The sequence below is a fragment of the Ambystoma mexicanum genome, chromosome 6p (assembly GCF_040938575.1).
Source record: "Ambystoma mexicanum isolate Mex_15411 chromosome 6p, UKY_AmexF1_1, whole genome shotgun sequence".
NCBI lineage: Eukaryota > Metazoa > Chordata > Amphibia > Caudata > Ambystomatidae > Ambystoma > Ambystoma mexicanum.
Window position 1 is genome coordinate 1339010414 of NC_090935.1, and position 12148 is coordinate 1339022561.

Below are 12148 nucleotides of genomic sequence, written 5' to 3' on the forward strand. Positions count from 1 at the left end.
CTCTCGCCTTCTTTCCCCTCCCACTCCTGATTCTTCCACGAACTCTCCTCTCTCCCTCTGATTTTGCTAACTTTTTCTCATCCAAAATTCTCTCTTTGCTAAAACATCCTCTCCTCGCCTTCTTTCTCCCCTCCTTCCCCCTTCCACCACTGCTAACATGTCCACCTTCTCTCCTATCACCCAAGCCTGTGTCTTCCGTCTCCTGTCCAAAACTCACCCTACCGCCACCCCCTCTGATCCCATCCCCACCTCCCTCATCCCCAAAGTCTACCCTCTCCTCATCCCCTACCTAACCACTTTCTTTAACACTTGTCTCTCCTCTGCTACCTTTCCTTCAGCTTTCAAACACGCCACCATCATCCCCATCCTGAAGAAACCTTCTGCTGGCCCTCTTCTTACCTCCAACTTCAGACCAATCTCTCTTCTCCCCTTCAGCTCAAAGCTCCTTGAACGCTTAGCCTACTCTCAACTCTCTGCTTTCATCTTCTCTCATCCCTCCTCCCCTCCTCTCAATCTGGTTTCCGCCCTAAAAACTCCACTGAGACTGCTCTCACTAATGTACTCAATTCTCTCCTCACGGCTCGCCACGCTAAGCAATCTTCAATTCTCATCCTCCTTGACCTCTCCGCATCCTTTGACACTGTAGATCACCCCTTACTTCTCAGCATTCTGTCCTCCCTTGGTTTCAAAGGCTCTGTCCTCTCCTGGCCCTCCTCTTACCTCTCCAACTGATCCTTTACTGTCTCCTGGGGTGGCCGCACCTCCTCTAACTTCCCCCTAAACTATGGCGTTCCGCAAGGATGTGTACTCGGACCTTTCCTCTTCTCTCTCTATACCTCCCGTCTCGCTCTCGTCATCTCTTCTTTCGGCATCTCACACCACTTCTACGCGGATGATACCCAACTCTTTCTCTCCTTCTCCTCCTTCACCTCCGATCTCCACCACACTCTCTCTTTCTGCCTCACGGCCATAAAAAACTGTGTGTCATCCTACTTTCTTTCCCTCAATTCTGAAAAGAATGAAGTGTTTTTCTAACACTCTCTCACCTTCCCCTCCTCCTTTCATCCACTCACCCCCTTCCAATCTCCCCGTCTCGACCCATGCCTGCAACCTTGGCCTCCATTTGACTCTTCTCTCTCCTTCTCCACCCACATCTCTCTAACCTCTCGTACCGGTCGGCACCACCTCTTCAACATCCGCAAGATCTGCCCCTCCCTCACCTTTCCGCTTCTAAACTCCTAATCTCCTCCCTTATTTTCACCCGTCTCTTCAACTGCTCCTCTCTTCTCTTTGGCCTCCCTATCTCTCACCTGACTCCCCTATAATCCATCTACCACTCCTCTATCCGTACTCTGTCTCTTCGGCCCTCGAGACTCCATCTCTACCTCACTCTCCCAACTCGGCTGGCTCCTTTTCCTCTCACAATGGGAATTCCAATTCCTCTGCCTTGTTTACAAATCTCTCCATGACCTCGCCCCCCTATCTTTCCTCCCTCCTCTCATTCTACTCTCCCTCCCGCTCTCTCCGCTCAGCTGACCTATGCCTTCTCACTGTACCCCCAGCACCTTGTGCCTCCTCACGCTTCCGCTCCTTCCAACTCTTGGCCCCCCTCCACTGGAACTCCCTACCTCTCCTTATCCGCTCCACCCCCACCTACCCATCGTTCCGCTCCTCCCTGAAAGCCCTTCTTCTCCACTCCCCCCCTGACTCTCTTTCCCCACCTCTCCCCCCAAATCCCCTCCCCCCTTCCCTCTCCCCCCTTCCCTCCCCCTCCTCCCGATACCCTTATATTGGATGCTGTAACCACCTGTGGGCGTTAATACCATCTGGGAACACCCCCCCTACTCCCCTTTTTGAGTAAATTGTTCTATGTAATGTACCACTGGTTTGTTTCAAGTTTGTAAATATGCTTCTTTCTTTTGTACTGTTGTTATACTGTAAAGCGCTTTGGAATAAAGCGCTATATAAACTCAATAAACATAAACATAAATACCTAATAAATAAAAAATAAATAAAATGGTCTGGGGGAGACCAACTTTGAATGCTGAGAAAGACAAAGCTTGGGAGGCTCCCACTATAAGTGCTGAAGAAGCTCAAGAGCTGGGAGAGACATATTGTGAATTCTGAGAAACCCAACAGATTCGGGGTCTAGTAGTGGATGAAACCTAGGATGGAAGTGAATGTTGCTGAAACCCAAGGTCAAGAGAGACCTGCACTATAAAAGGAGTGTTGTGAGGAGCACTATATGTTGAGGAAACCAGAGGATGAGTAATATCCTCAAAGAAGGAGCCTGATACAAGGAACCTCAGAACCTAAAAGGTCTTTAAAGAGCTGGTGAAAGTCGGGGAGTAAACCGTAGAAGAGCCTTCCCAGAATATGTGTTTGTTCAGATTAATTAGTGCAGGGCTGGACATTTTGAGATTAAGATTAATTAACTCTTTTCGTTGACCACATTTTTGAACATTTTGTGTTTAATGTTTAGGGAACCTAGCAGGATTTCTTTGAAGAGAAGGGTGTCCCGAGGAGGGGAAAGAACTTTTAAGGGAAGGTTTGTGAAGTTGGAACACTGATCTCCAAAGGTGTTGTACTTCTAGAGCAATTGTTTGTGTGTGATTCTTCAGCCTTACCTGAACCACCACACACTCTCCAGGTCACTCTTCCTCTGATGTCCAACTCCCAAACACTTCCAAGCCTCAGGCCCTTTTTATATTTAGCTCTGTCTCCCGCTCACATGGTGATTGACTGAGTCTTTGCAGCTGGTGCTCCACGTCATGCAATTGCCATGAATGGTTGCCATGAGCTTTTACTAAACAAAACAGAGAGGAGCAGGGAGGATGGAGGGAAGAGGAGGAGAAGATACTCCAAGAGGTCGTAGGAGGGAAATATCAGAAGGTGGAAGGAAGCACCCAAAGGTGGTAGAAGGGAGACAGGAGGTGGCAGGAGGAAAACATCAGGATGTGGGAGGTGGAAAATGGCAGGAGGTGTTGGAGGAAGACATCAAGAGGTGGTAGGAGAGAGATATCAGGAGGTGGAAGGAGGGAAACACTAGGTGGTGGTAAAAGGGAGACAACAGAAAGTGGCAGGGGAAAACATCAGAAGGTAGTGTGATAAAGACAAAGCAGGAGGCTGGAAACCAGGAGAAATCATGAAATGCAAGCACAGTGATCAGTGGTGTAGACGGGATATGGCTTGAGCAGCAGGGCCCGCCCTTTATTCCTCATGGCCAAACCTGTGGCATTAATACAAGAGAGAGAAAGAGTGTGGAGGGGGAAGCGACCATGTTCATGGCTTAATAGCATTCCATACTCGCTGCAGTAAATACAGTTTCTGGTTCACCACAATGTATGTCACATTTCACCTCTCTTTGGGGAATATGTTGATCACATGCAATAAGCAAATTTGTAATGCATGTTGTTAAGTGCCACAGTGGTTCAGAAGATAGCCCAGTGTGCCAAGTACTTGTTACAGAAATCTGTGTTCATATGCCAGATCACAGTTCTGTTTCTTGGCAAGGCATAGTTCCTGCATATGAGATTAATAATCTTGAGTATAGAAACATTAATGATAGTAAAACCTACTCTGCTATAAAACAGCATACCTGTACCAGAACCTACCATAGCATCACTAGAGTGCAGGACTGGAGCTTGGTTCTCCAAACGAGATTTGAAAAGGCAAGTTAGCCCCTCCCAATGCAGAGCATAATGTATTAATCGAGAAAGGTGATTGGATAGCCAAATTAGAGACAGTAGACCCAAAGGGTCAAGGCTCACATTCCGGCTTGGCCCCCGACGAAACTGTGATCCTGAACAGATCATTTTATCTCGCTATATAGTGCAGTGCTGTTTTTGATGAAAGGATCTGACGTCTAATAACATTGTTTAGCCATTTGCCTACTCTTCTTTTCCATCCATGTAGGCCGTTTGAGTGGAAAGACAGGAGAGACGTGGCCAAATGTCACTTGAAAGGCCTTCCAATTGACAAAAAAGTTTTGCTTTTTTAGACAATTTCAAATGTTGTTTACAACATGACTAACAATCTACAAGTCTTTGCCAAACAATGACTATAGGGATGTGAACTTATCACAAACATTCTATTGCTCACTGTATTCAAATCTTTAAAACACATTTGACAACAACAATGAGATCCTTTAAGTTTACATCAGTTAGTATTCTGATGCACTTTCATGTACGATGTAGAACATGAAGCGACAATCACTCTCCTTTTGCATATAATGTTTCTACTCAGATTTTTAAAATATTGTCATTTTGGTTGGTGCACTTTCCAAGTCAGATCTACAAAAAAGAGAATTATTTTTAGTTCATGATATTCAGAACATCTCAAATGATTGCACCTTGTATGATAAGAACTGGGTTATAACTCATTCAAGTGCCAAAATGGCAAACTGGCCAAAAAGTGTGTGATCCTAGGCAATTTGCTTGATAGTGCCTAACTTGTCAAAATTACCAGTCTTACATTTCAAAATGATCAGCCCCATAAAGGTATTCATTTTTCAGTGTAGGTTCTTAAAAAAACACATCGTTTTATTGGCTATGGTGTTGCTTCATGTATAATAATAGTGTTGCCTCGTGTATAATAATAATGGCACTGGGAATATTGCACACTACAATTTATTTCAGGTATATGGGCCTTCCTAGTAACTTCTAATCCGTAGACTCTGTCTATGTTGTAGTATGTTGACATTACTCCCTGCTTCCAATTTCTCTCCTTCGCCCATGCTTCAGCGGTTGTACTTTCGGTGAGACTGTTAATCTAAATTCTCTACCCGTCTGGGGTATCAGTACCTTTGTCATATTGCTACTTATGTTTACACTTATCTATACTTCAGCTTGCATATCTTTCTTGTGAGTGCTATTGTTAAAATGTGCCCTGTACCTATGCTACATCACAAGTACCCTCATTGTGAGCAGCTCATTTTGCCCTTGAATTGCCAATTATGTATTATTTTCCTTCCAGTACGAATGAAGGGAGAAGGGGGGGCATTGCAATTCCCATAATTACTTGAATCACCACCAGTGCAACATGTCAAGCTATCAGTTCTGATTGTGACAAAGGGTTTGGGGATGGGCACCACCAGAGAGTCTTGGGGAACTTCATTTCTTTGGTTCAGGGCATCCCCAAAGTTGTCTGTGCCACGGGTCCCAAACATGTTACTATGGCCCTCAATCTTACAGGGAATACGAGATAAATAAGGAGAGAAATAAACCACCAGAGCACCATCAGTACCAGGGCCTGGCTTGAAGTTCTAGTTACTCCAAAAGATAAAATGAAATGATACAAACAATTTCGGCACCTTTCGCATATGCTGATGGAGCCTGGGCATAGAGGTAAAAGCAAGTCTTGATGCAAAGTATTTCCCTTCTCTGATTGCAGAATGTTGTATGTTCATGCTACAATGTACAAGTGCACACAGGAGCTGCGCCTCCATATTAAGAGCTCTATTTCTCGGGGAGTGCTGTATCGAAAAGAAAAGCACTGGGAGCCTGTTCATGAAGAGCCTGTTGCTTAAGCATACACAAATAGATCACAGTGATAACTGTGATGCTACCAGCTGCGACCCAAACAGGAGGCTTTCACTGGCCATTTGTTGCAAGGGATTTAACAACTTTAGTTGCCGATTTGCATATTTTATGCATAATATGCCCAGTAGTAAGATAAATGCATGTGTCAACTACAAGCAGGTGACTGTCACACAGACACCTCATTGTTGTGCTTAAGTCTGAAAGAAGTACAGCCATACACAGGGTGGTATTATAGATATCATGTCATTCTGGTAGGGGCAATAAGTCATTTATAATATGTCAATGTAGGCACAAGGACATGCAATGCAAATACAAGAACCCTCTGTTGTGTCTCTTTTTTATTAAAATGAGGTGTGCATGAAGGGATGATGATAGGTGAGAAAAGTGAAACATGATTTTCTGCATTTCTGCCTTTTGTGGGGGATGTCAGGAATTGAAATGGTATGTACTCCCCTAGCGTACTGTAGCATCATAATATTGAGTAGGTGCTGCAAACTGCCATGTTTAAACAACAGTTTCCTGACCATGCGAGATGAGGCTTTAGGGTTTACTGCGCATGTCTGTGCGATGAAGGCTCTTCACCCCATGTGTAGCTTTGCTCGCCTTCACATATCTCACTTCTGACACTTTTCCCTTTTGCCATAGGTAAATGTGTTTTAGGCTCCCGCTTTCTTAGGAAAAGCAGTTTTGGCAGACTGACGTCATCATAATGCAAGCATGCTTGCCTGCCTCAGACAGTGTGTTAACATCTGAGGAGTATAGTCAGCTCCAGTAAATGTATCACTATATGCTGTCCTTCCTGGTAACACTGTCTTAACATGTAAGAACGCAGGTGGTAGCCAAAACTTGTATATTGCAGCTTTTTCCCTGCTTGTAACAATGTTTCAGTATAATTCCTTGCCCTGTCTAGACCTCGCCTTGATTTGAAGCGCATATGTTCCTTTGGATGTAAGAGAACGGTGCACTGAGGGAGGGGGGTTCTCACGTACGTCAGAGTCGTGTACTGTTGTTGGTTTATTGTTGCCTGTTGCTTGTTTTCTACTCATAAATTGTTCACCAACACACCCTGATAGTCAGTGGTAATTTTCCACAACATTTTAGCAGGATTATGAATTTCCATATTCAGCAGTTAATTTGTATGCATTTTTCTGTTCTGCACCAGAATAGAAAACATTCATAGGCTTGAATACTGTAAGGACCTACTCTTTTGTTTGTCCTTATGCGGTTGATGAAATGAATACCGTTTATTTGGGTAATATTAACATGTATTATTTAAAATGTTGTGAAGCTACTTGTAATCCTTTGCCTGTGACAAGCCTTTCTGGTAAATTTGAATGTTTGGATAGTTAAGACTGAAATAGATGCATCTGGCCTCAAAGCCCCATTGCTTCCTGTTAAACAATCTAATCTTCCAAAACAAGAAATTGAATCACAAAATAAATTCCTATTCCTTTTTTAAGCAATTCATATTATTATTGCATCACACAGTCTGCACAATGTCTCTGCCCTGCCACTGGAATTCAGCTGCTATTCTGGTTAGCAGTGTGAAATAATTGAGTTTGATGGAGGTGTGGCAATTCTTCTACCCAGGGTAGATAAATTGGGCACATTTTTCCTCCCAAATTGAAATGTTTGCATCTGTCACCTTGATCCCTTTTTTGTTAGCTTTGACCATTCAGAGCTCTTGGTCTGTCTCAGAGTTGACCATTTGGTGCCCCCCAAAACTCCCTGGTGGTGAAAGGCCCAATTTTTGGGGACCCTGTGGCACAAGAAGCTTTCCATGGTTATCAACAATTATTGTGCAGAAAGACATCTCCTCTGATTCAGGATAGGTATAATTTGTGACGTGTTAAAGCTCCCTTGAAAGGAGATTTCATATGCTGGGCTAATGTTTTTGCCACAGCAAGGAAAGCCCTATTGCTTCAGCTTGAGGCTGTGGTAATGATTAGGTCCTCAGTCTTGTCTTCTGTTGACAGTGGGATGCAGCCACCCCAAAAGCCAGGTCTTCTAAATACTGTTGTGTTCCCACCATGAACAATAGATACAGCTGAAGTTTCTCTTCCACTTACAGAGAGAACCAGCTAGGGTTGCCAGCTCCAGTTTCCACAGAGGAGCTTAAGTGTGCCTTGTCACATCCCTTTTCTACGGTAATGACTATTATTTTCCTTACAACGTCTCTGCTACTCAACTGGAATTCACCCACGATTCTGGCTAGCAGTCTGAAAGAATTGAGCTTCACTGGTGTTTAGCAATTCTTCTACCAAGGGGAGAAGAATTAGATACGTTTTTTCTTTGTCCATTTGGGCACTCCTAAATTGATACGATATAGGTATCTATCACCTTGATCCCTTTTATATTAGGTTTGAAATAGAGCTTTGGATGCTTACTGGCCATTCCCCACTTTTGGCCTGGCTCGAAGTGAACCATTTGGCGCACCCCCAAAACTCCTTGGCGGTGGAAGGACCAAATTGTCAGGGACCCTGTTGTATAAGAAAAGCTTTCGCTGGTTATCACCAATTATTTTGCCGAAAGACATCTCCTCTGATTCAGGATAGGTATAATTTGGGACGTACCAAAAACACCCCTGAGAAGAAAGTTCATACAACAGGGTACTGCTATTGCTAAATCAAGGGAAGCTGTATTGCTACAGCTTGTGGTAAAGATCAGGTAGGAGGCCCACAAAATAAGGGGCTCAGTCAGGGCACTGAGGGACTTGAGAGTCATTAGGGCCAAATTGGAGTTGCATCTTGCAGATCGCACGCCTCACATCTTGCTATAAACTAGACAAACTAATTACATGAGTGGGACAAAGGTCACTACCCTGCTAGCTTATAAACTCAAAGTGACCATATCAATGAACTGCATTCCATGTTTGTCAGAAGAGAAGGGTTCTATTCACTATTGACTAGATTAAAAGGCAACATCATTAACTGTCTGCAGAGGGGAATGTCCAGGAGCTCTCTGGCTCAGAATGGCCAACAAGGATATATTGAAACAGCGGGCCTCTGCTGGCTCTCAGAGAAGGAGTCCATGATTCCTGAAAGCCATATTACAAGGGAAGAGGTAGATCCAGTGATTTCCTTGATTCACTGCAATAAAGTCCCAGGTCTAGATGGCTTCTCGGGTCTGCTCCATGAAACATTTCAACCATTCTGTCTGGTTCCCTTGTAGAAGCTCTTGCATTCATTTATTGAATATAAATTGGTTAGCTGAATAGACTACTGTCATGGAGCACCGACTCAGCCCCAGGCATGCCGTCTGGTCTATGTGGTGACGCTGGCGTCGCTTCACGCACTGTCGCAGAGTTCTGCATCATGTCATCACGCTACACAGTGTGATGACTTCATCCACCCAGAAACCTGGAAGAGACTGCAGATCTATATCTGCACGGCACTCCCAGTAGGTTACGTGTCACAATAGCTCTCGTATTGCATTCACAATGTCCTTTTCTTTTTCCCTTCCTTGGTCCTGGTTTCCCTTTGTTCCTGCCTACTGTTTTCTCCTGTCTCCTCGCTTCAGCTGCTCGTTTTAACTTCATTGCTACAGATCTGTTTTGATTCTGCTTTTCTCCTTGACCGGTGCTTCCTGCCTGCTGCTCCAGTTAGTCCAGTCTTATTCCTGTCCATCAGGACTGCAACTTACCAACAGCAAGTGTTTTTGTTTTCCCCAAAAAGGGTTTTTTACTGCAATCTGGCTCTGTGCCTCCTGGGCAGGGTTGAGAACCAGTTTTCACCCTATGGGTTGCTGTGGATGCCCAGGGGACAGGGCGCCCTGTTCAACACAAGACCACATCCTCTGGTACCAAGGTAAGATGTGATCTTGACAGATTGTGATGCCTTGAAAGCCAAGAATAAATGGATCAACTGCAAGAGTTGGGCAATACTATCCAGGAGTTAACCGCTGAAAATGCTTTCCTTCGCCAGGCTTTGATGAATCGGGACCCCACTCCAGGTCCTGCCTTATCTGTTAAGCCATCCATTGAGAAGTTTCATGGTGACCCCACAAAATTAAAGGAATTTTTGGATGCCTGTTTGGTCACTTTTATTTTTCGTCAGCAAGCCTTTCCCAATGAGCAGCCTAAAATGGGTTTTGTTATAATGCATCTGACTTAGAGTGCCATTACCTGCGCTGCCTCTATGGTGGTAGCCGTAGATCTGATCCTTGACAAATATGAAGCCTTTATAGCAGCCTTCAGAGGGATGTTTGATCGCCCTGAACTTACAGCCAATACCCAGGAAATATTGTTGGATTTCGCACAAGGGTCTATGGAAACTTTAACATACACCACCAAGTTCAGACAGATAGCTGTGAGAAACCAAAGAGTTAAGAAACCACACGCTAGTCCCTGGGGTTCTCTCTCTCAGGTGGCAAGGGCACGGCCATCGTCTTTGGATCCAGACCCTGGGGGTGGACCTGTGCGGGAGGATCACCTGGGTGAGGGGTCTTTGAGGAGTGGGGGTGAGACAGCCGATGGTGAGATGCAGTATTAGCCCCTTTTTTGTACATTTACCATATCCTATTTTGTAGGATTTTCCGAAGTCCCATCTCCCCCCCACCTTGTTACACAAACACTGGGCCAAGGAAGAGGGTGACTGAGAGTAACCATACTAACAATCTCACGTCGTACTGGATATGTCCCGGTAATTGGGTTAGGCAAAGTCAGGCACTTTACACTAAGTGCATACACCTGATACCAGTTAGCTCTCCTCATACGAATAAAAGGCAACACCTAAAGACACCCTCTGAGCAAGGCGGAACACGAGTACGAGCAGAACTTCAGAGATGAAGGCACACCTACTGGATCAGAGCAACAGACCAAGGGACGAGAACAGCAGGCCGAAAACCCCAAGGGTTCCCTAATGGAGGTCGTTGCCTCTGACAGACCGCGAGAGACGTGTGGAGAAGGCCAGATGCCACAAGTGAAGATTGCATTGTGTTTCCAGGACGCCAGCGACCCTCCTGGGTGAACGGCAGGATTGGAGAGGTGAGGCCAAGTCTGTGATACTAACCTTGACTCGTGAATTGGAAATAGCAAAACAAGAAAGAAGCGCACACAGCCTGTGAGTTGGCAAGCAACCTGAGAGACCGGTGTGTGTAAAAGCAAATGAAGTAGCGACATTATATCACAAGTGAAGGTTGCACACGTGTGGATGAGACATGAAGAAAGGCAAACCTGTGAATGAACTTTGAAGTAAAAGGCAGCTGTGAGATAAGCAATACTAAGTAACGGAGTGATCCACTGAAAGGAAATAGCCCATTCAAAAGTCTCCATGAAAGGTACATTGTGTGAAGCTATAAAGCAAACGAAAAGCAAAAGTGAATTGTAATGAGAGTAAACGGAAACTTTGAGTCAAAGTGGTTCTCCAGTGGTTTGTAAAGAGATCCACGCACATTCAAAAGTCTTTGACATCTGAAAGGGGTCCGAGCCCGATGGAGGGAGACCGAAATACAATAAGCTTGGGGAAGGGAGCCCCCTGGCAAGTTTGTGTTGAACTGTGACATGAGAGGTCTGAGCCCGACAGAGGGGGCCTACATGATTTCTGTGCTGTATGGTCTGAGCCGGCAGAGGGGGACCTTTGTGAACTTTGCGTTGGAATACAATTTTGAAAGTCAAGAAAAAGACTTTAATTTGGAAGGCTATGCGGACCTCAATCCACGGTTTGGAACTGCGTAGAGTGTCAGAGACCAAGCCAGGGTGTGTCGTCCTGCCTACAAGGACAGCCTTACTCCGTGAGGTTTAACGTGAGGAGGTGAGCTGGTTCAACTACCTTTATTCTTTTGAACACTGATTTTTCCTTTGCACACATTTCTCCTTTTTACACTTTTTGTACATTTGATTGTCGAGACTACTCCCATTTTAGTTATAGGAGAACATAGGGGTTTCTCTCACCCCAACATTTTCAATAAAGGTTTTACAAATTGTATCCATTGTGTCAGTGTCATACTTGTGATACCATCCCTTCCCTGCATAGCCCAGACCATGGGATGGCCAGAAGAAGCTTGTTTTGCGCTCCTTTGCAGGGGTTTTAAATGACGATCGTAAGGAGGAAATCACCCGCGTTCCTCGTCCTCCATCCTTTGAGGATTTGATAAAGTTGGCCCCGCAGATTGATTTTAGGATGCAAGAAAGGAAGGCAGAAAATAAAGGTGGATAGCCCGTGGTCCGTACCTGTCCTGCTCCAGCAGAAAAAGAACCTAATACCACATAACCTATGATAATATGTGCTGCCCGCTGTCCATTAACATCCTAACAATGGACTCATTGCAGAAGAAGGGTCTTTGTATGTATTGCGGTTTGGCTGAACAGTTGTTGTGTACCTGTCCTCTCGCACCACCTCACCGACAGGAAAACACCTCCTCCCAACCTTAAAAGGGATATAGAAGCGGGAGAAAAGTCGAAACCCCTTGTATACCACTGGACTTAGACATAAACAAGCTTCCACATTACTCATTCTCAAAGTGGTGGTCGATATGCATTATGTAGGGTACATTGAAACTACTGCCTTGGTGGATTCCGGTAGCAGCTGAAATCTTTATGGATATTACTTGGGCTGGTACCCATCAAGTACCGGTTGCACAAAAAGTGGATCCCTTGCCCGTACAAGGAG